This window comes from Protopterus annectens, chromosome 12.part0 (assembly GCF_019279795.1).
Source record: "Protopterus annectens isolate FY-2018-M chromosome 12.part0, PAN1.0, whole genome shotgun sequence".
NCBI classification, from domain to species: domain Eukaryota; kingdom Metazoa; phylum Chordata; order Ceratodontiformes; family Protopteridae; genus Protopterus; species Protopterus annectens.
The window spans coordinates 951,209,591-951,216,367 of record NC_056746.1 but is presented as its reverse complement, the minus strand read 5'-3'; positions in this window follow the sequence as shown (position 1 = coordinate 951,216,367).

The window sequence follows — 6,777 nt, the reverse complement described above, 5'->3', positions numbered from 1 at the left end:
TCTGCTGTAAAGAAAGCTAAGTCAAGCATTTCTTGTCTGTCCTTTGAAATTAAAATTATTTCATGTCTGTCCCTTTGAAGTTAGAATTTGGAGTTGATGAGTCTGGAGTGAAGCATCCTGCCTATTGTTTTAACTTAAGGAACAATTACTAGAGTTTACATATAGAATGTCTTTTATAGCTGTAGTTTCCTGCAGGTGCAAGATAACAATTATGTAGTATCTGTTAGCCTAGGAACACCAGGAACGTGTGAAATGATGTAATGGGAATCAGGACTGAAAATAGCAATTTAAACCGAGAGAATCAGAAGGCATTAAGCATTTTTGTCTTAATCATCCAACTCACAGAACTGTCTTGCTCATATGTAAGTTATCTTAGACTTGTGTTTTGTTTTAGAAATAGCTAGGAACTAGAAAAATTATGTGATATCAGAACTGTACTGCTGATTTATTTTAAGTATTTCTGTGTGATCTCTGAACTCTTGACTAGCACTGTGTAGTAGAAAGTATTGTCTTGTGTTTTTATTATTTATTATTAAATATTTTAAAACCTTTTAACTGTGGCTGGTTTGTGTAGAGATAATTTAAGCTCTAAGAGTACATTGTATGTATATAAGGATACTGTACCAAGTCCCTCTAATAAGCCTTGACTGTTTAGTTATACTACCAATTGGATAATAATATTGCACAGTAATAATTGGACACCCTTTTAAGGGCCTTTGAGTAGCTGATAATTATTAGCTGGGTGATGGCAGGATTTCTACCCTATAGTCTGTGTAAAAGGGGCACAGCTGGAGAACCTGTGCCAGCCTTCCCCAGAAGTGCTATCTCAAAGTGTGTGTGTGTCAGCTGCTAGGGCAGGAACACAAACCACTGATTGGACAGAGAGGGTGCTGGAGATTTTAGCTTTCCCAGCTGGCTGAGATCTGGACCCTATAGCTGTGCCAGTGGGGAGTCTTATTGGGGACCTGGAGAGCAAGGGAGTGACCAGCCCCAGACTGAATGTGATTTCTGTGTGCTCTTAAGGGAAATTGCACTTTACTGTGTGTATTTGTTATCCTTTCCTCATGTATGAGATGCCCTCTCTGGTGTTAGTGGTGAGGACTGAGTCTCCTTGATTGCTGAGCCAGGTCACGGGTGTCACATTTGTGATTTGGCAATGGTGGGATATCCACATCAAATATTAATTAGTTGGAAATACTAAGTGGCTTGTAGTAGTGTGAGTAGAGTGAATTCCTGTAGCTTGTGTAAAGTGAGCTTTGAAGGTGTTTTGTACTCTAAAACAGCCATGCAGTGAATACTCAGAGTTCAGATCACAAATGTTTATTACTTTTCTTAGCTTAGTTAGTCAGGGTGAGCAGGCAGCATGTTAGCAGAGGAGCATGGAAAGCTGACAAGGAGCCAGCTGGCGGAGATGTGCCTTACTAGGGGACTGATGCATGGAAACCTGACTAAGGTAGACTTGATTGCAGCTTTGGTTACAGCTGCATCAGAAAACAGCAACCAGGAGGACAATCAGACTGGCAGTGGAGATATAATACCCTCGGAGAATGGACAGCTCAACCTTTCTGCAGTGGACTTAAAAATCCAGCTGGAGCTAAAGGGACTTGAGTTGGAGGCCAGGCATGTGAAATTAGAAGCAGCTGAGAGACTGAGGCATCTAGAGAGTGAGGAGAATGAGAAACTGCTATGCACAGAAGCTGAGGAAAAAGAGCGGCAGAGGCAGCATAAGAAGGAGATGCTGACTCTTTGCCAGAGTCATGGAGGTAATCAGGAAGGGAGTAACTGGACCCCAGAAGCACAAAAGGTCAGTACATTTCTTCCACAGTTTAAAGAGGGGGATAATTTTTTGTTTCATTCATATGTTTGAAAGGGTATTTAAACAGTATGAAGCTGACCAAGGGCTCTGGGTATGGTTCCTGACCCCCTTCCTCCATGGTAAAGCTGTAACTGTATTATCTAAAATGTCTGATGTTGTATGTTTTGATTATACTGCCATAAAAAAAATGTCTGTTAGAGTTTTTTTAAGCTAACACCTGAAACTTATAGAAAAAAAGTTTTGTGAGGATAGACGCAAGGCAGATGAAAGTGTGTGTGAATATGTTGCTGAATTGTGCACTTATTTCCATAGGTGGGGGAGTGGATGTCAGGTCACCACTTTAGAAGGGCTGGCAGACTTTTTGGTGAGGGAACAAGCCCTTAGCACTCTGCCTGAGGACATGAGGATCTGGTTAGCTGATAGAAAATGTGCTACTTCATATGAGTTGGGGAAGAAAGGAGACTTATACCTGGCAAGCAGGGCAGCCCTGCACAGGAAGGGGACCCCTAGTACTGCTCATGGGTCTAAAGGAACCCATGCTGGGCAGCACAGACTGCCACAACAGAATCTGCCAGTAGCAGGGAAGCCACTAGTCCAGGTACATGTCCAGGAGCTAGGGTTAAATGTTTTGAATGCAACCAGTGGGGCCATGTGGCATATAGGTGTCCGTGGAGACAAGGTGGGGAACCAAAGTTGAGGGAGCCAGTAAGTGGGAAAGACAAAATGCCAGTAGTAGGTTGTCTTGAGACAACAGGGGTACCAAACTACCATCCTGCAGATGTCCTGATAGGGAAGATTTGAATGAGGCAGTACAATGTGCTTATGCAGTTGCATGCAGTCAGGCCAGGAGAAAAGCACGTGGGTCTGGTAGCATGGGGGAGACCCAAACAGACTGCATACTTGCAGCCAGGAATGGTGAGGTGGTTACTTCAGGGAGGGAGCTACTGTGTAGCAGTGAGACTGAAGGTGAGCCACAGCTGCTTGTGGGTACTGATGTTCCCTTGGACAGAGTGACTGCAAAGCTAGAGGTGAGTAGTAGTACCCAGGCTGACAGTGAGGCACCACTGTCAGAAGATGCCAGACTTCCTGTGGATGGGGAGCTGGGAAGGGTTGCAAGGAGATAGTTGAGACAGGCTCAGCTCTTAGATCCTACATTGCAAGGCCTGAGGCAGGTAGCTAGGGAGGCACCTGGTTTTCAAGGAAAAGGGGAATATGTATACTGGGACAAAGGGTTGCTATACAGAGAGTGGACCCCTGAGGGAGGGCTAGAAGGTGAAAGAGTACAGCAGTTGGTAGTGCCTAGAGCCTACCATCTGGCACTTTTAGCCATAGCCCATGATATTCCCTTTGCAGGTCATTTGGGCATAAAACTTACAAAGAGGCATATTATGCAGAACTTCGGCCTGGAATTTCCAGAAATGTAACAGGGTACTGCAGGACATGTGAGCAGTGTGAAAAGGTAGGCAAGGCAGGAGACAAGGTGAGAGCTCCTTTGATGCCTGTGCCTGTGATTGAGGAGCCATTTCAGAGGGTAGCTATGGATATTGTGGGTCCTCTGTGTACCCCAAGTTCCATAGGAAAAAAGTATATCCTAGTGGTAGTGGATTATGCTAGAGGAAACCTTGAGGCAGTGGCTTTGTCCTCCATTGAGGCAGAGAAGGTGGCAAAAGCTTTGTTAGACATTTTCAGCAGGATAGGTTTCCCAAAAGAAATACTGACTGACAGAGGTGCCAATTTCATGTCAGACATGCTGGCTTGTCTGTGGAAGTTGTGTGGGGTGAAGCACATGATGACCACCCTCTACCATCCCCAGACTAATGGTATTGTTGAGAGGTTAAACTCTACAATCAAGTTCATGCTACGGGAATTTGCAGATCAGTTTAAGAGGGAGTGGGACAAATATTTGCCCCATCTGTTGTTTGCTTACAGAAGAGTTCCCCAGGAATCCACAGGTTTTTCACCCTTTGAGTTGCTGTATAGGCATAGTGTGAGGAGACCTCTAGATTTAATTCAAGATAAGTGGGAAGGTGAGTGTGAGTCTCACAAGGAGTGTGTTGTGGCATACGTCAGGACTAGGTTCAGGGAACTCATGGGCTTGGCCCAGGAGAACCTGGCAGAAGCCCAACAACAGAAAAAGGTGTGGTATGACAGGAATGCTCGAGCTAGAGAGTATGCTGTGGGACAGCAGGTTATGGTTCTCATTCCTGTCAGACACAACCAGCTGCAAGCAGCTTGAGAGAGACTCTACAAGGTGGTAAGAAAGGTAAGTGATGTTAACTACATGGTGGAACTACTAAGCAGATGGCAGGGGCACAAATTCTACCATGTTAACATGATGAAACCGTACCATGATAGGGATGCCCTTGTGCTGAGCATTTGCAGTGGACTGCAGGAGGAGTCTGAGGGAGATCTGTGGACTGATCTCCTCAGTGAGGCTCGGGCTGACACCTCAGTGGAAGAGGTAGCAGTGTCCCAGCAGCTATCTCCTACCCATGTTCATGAAATCTGAGCAGTGTTGCAGGAATTTGGGGACATGTTCACTAGGAAACCAGGGTGCACCCACCTGGAGCAGCACCAGGTGGATACAGGACCCCAAAGGCCTATTAGGCAGGCCCCTTATAGAGTGTCTGAGAGAGTCAAACAGACTCTGAGGAAGGAGGTACAGGAGATATTGGAACTAGGGGTGATTTAAGAATCCAACATTCTCTGGGCCTCCCCAATGGTGCTGGTGCCAAAGAAGGATGGCAGCACCAGGTTCTGTGTCGACTACAGGAAATTAAATAGTCACAGAGAGACAGATGCTTACCCCATGCCTATGACAGATGAGGCCCTAGAGCAGCTGGGTGGGGCTAAGTATCTTACAACCATTGATCTTACCAAGGGTTACTGGTAGGTGCCTTTGACTTCTAGTGCTAGAGAGAAGTCAGCCTTTGTGACTCCTTTTGACTTGTATGAGTTCACAAAGATGCCCTTTGGGATGAGGAATGCCCCAGCAACTTTCCAGAGGCTGGTAGATCATTTCCTGGCAGGAGCAGGAGGGTTTGACCTTGCTTACCTAGATGATATTGCCATCTACAGCCATTCCTGGCCAGAGCACCTTCAGCATGTCAGGGAGGTGCTGGTCAGACTACAGAGGGCAGGTTTGACCATTAAGCCGAGCAAATGTCAGGTGGGTATGGCGGAGGTCTCCTACCTAGGACATAGAGTGGGGAGTGGTAAGATAAGGCCAGAACCTGCCAAAGTGGAAGCCATTCAGGCATGGCCTGCACCTGTTGCTAAAAAGCAGGTGAGGGCATTTTTAGAGACAGCAGGGTACTACAGAAAGTTCATTCCAGTTATAGTGCCATAGCTGCTCCCCTCACAGACTTGACAAGGAAGGACAGGTCAGATAAGGTAGTGTGGACCCCAGCATGTGAGCAGACATTCCAGAAGCTTAAAGAAGCTTTGGGAGGACCCCCTGTGTTAGCCAGTCCCGATTACAGCAAAGAATTTGTTGTACAGGTGGAGGCTTGAAACCATGGGGTGGGGGCTGTACTTAGCCAGATTTCTTCAGAGGGAAAAGAGCACCCAGTGATTTATCTCAGTCATAGGCTAACGCAGGGAGGAATGCTATGCAGCTGCATTAAAGGAATGTCTAGCCATAGTGTGGGCATTGCAGAAACTTCAGCCTTATCTGTATGGAAGGAAATTCACTGTTATGACATATTACAACCCGTTAATATGGATAAACAGAGCCAGCCAGCAAAATGCCAAGTTGCTAAGATGGAGCCTGGGATTGCTAGCATATGATATGTCAGTGCAGCACCGCAGTGGAGTTAGCAATGCCAATATAGATGGTCTCTCAAGACAGGGAATGGGGTGAGGTACACTCAGATAGATCTAACCCTCTCAAGCAACATTTCTCAGGGGTCACTTGAAAAACTAGCTTGAGTTCTCCGCGGGGGGGGGGGGATATGTGAAGACTGGGTGAAGATAGATGAAGGCTGACAGACTAGCAAGATAGGGTTTTATACATAATTTTGTCATTTGTAAATATGAATGTTGAATTACAAACTTGTTTTCTTAAATGAAAGAATATGCTGTAAAATGTTAAACTTAAAACAATGTAGCAACATTGCCCTCTGCTGTAAAGAAAGCTAAATCAAGCATTTCTTGTCTGTCCTTTGATATTAAAATTATTTCATGTCTGTCCCTTTGAAGTTAGAATTTGTAGTCGATGAGTCTGGAGTGAAGCATCCTGCATATTGTTTTAACTTAAAGAGTAATTACTAGAGTTTACATGTGGAATGTCTTTTATGGCTGTAGTTTCCTGCAGGTGCAAGGTAACAATTATGTAGTATCTGTTAGCCTAGGAACACCAGGAAAGTGTGAAATGATGTAATGGGAATCAGGACTGAAAATAGCAATTTAAACAGAAAGAATCAGAAGGGATTAAGCATTTTGGCTTGATCATCCAACTCACAGAACTGTCTAAGATAACTGTAAGTTATCTTAGACTTGTGTTTTGTTTTAGAAATAGCTAGGGACTAGAAATATTCGACTAAGTGTTTTTCTGTGATGTCAGAACTGTACTACTGATTTATTTTAAGTATTTCTGTGTGATCTCTGAACTCATTACTAGCACTGTGTAGTAGAAAGTATTGTCTTGTGTTTTTATTATTTATTAATTATTTTAAAACTGTTTAACTGTGGCTGGTTTGTGTAGAGATAATTTAAGCTCTAAGAGTACATTCCATGTATATGGATACTGTATCAAGTCACTCTAATAAGCCTTGACTGTTTAGTCATACTACTAATTGGATAATAATATTGCACAGTAATAATTGGACACCCTTTTATGGGCCTTTAAGTAGCTGATAATTATTAGCTGGGTGGTGGTAGGATTTCTACCCTATAGTCTGGGTAAAAGGGGCACAGCTGGAGTACCTGTGCCAGCCTTCCCCAGAAGTGTCTGTGGGGTT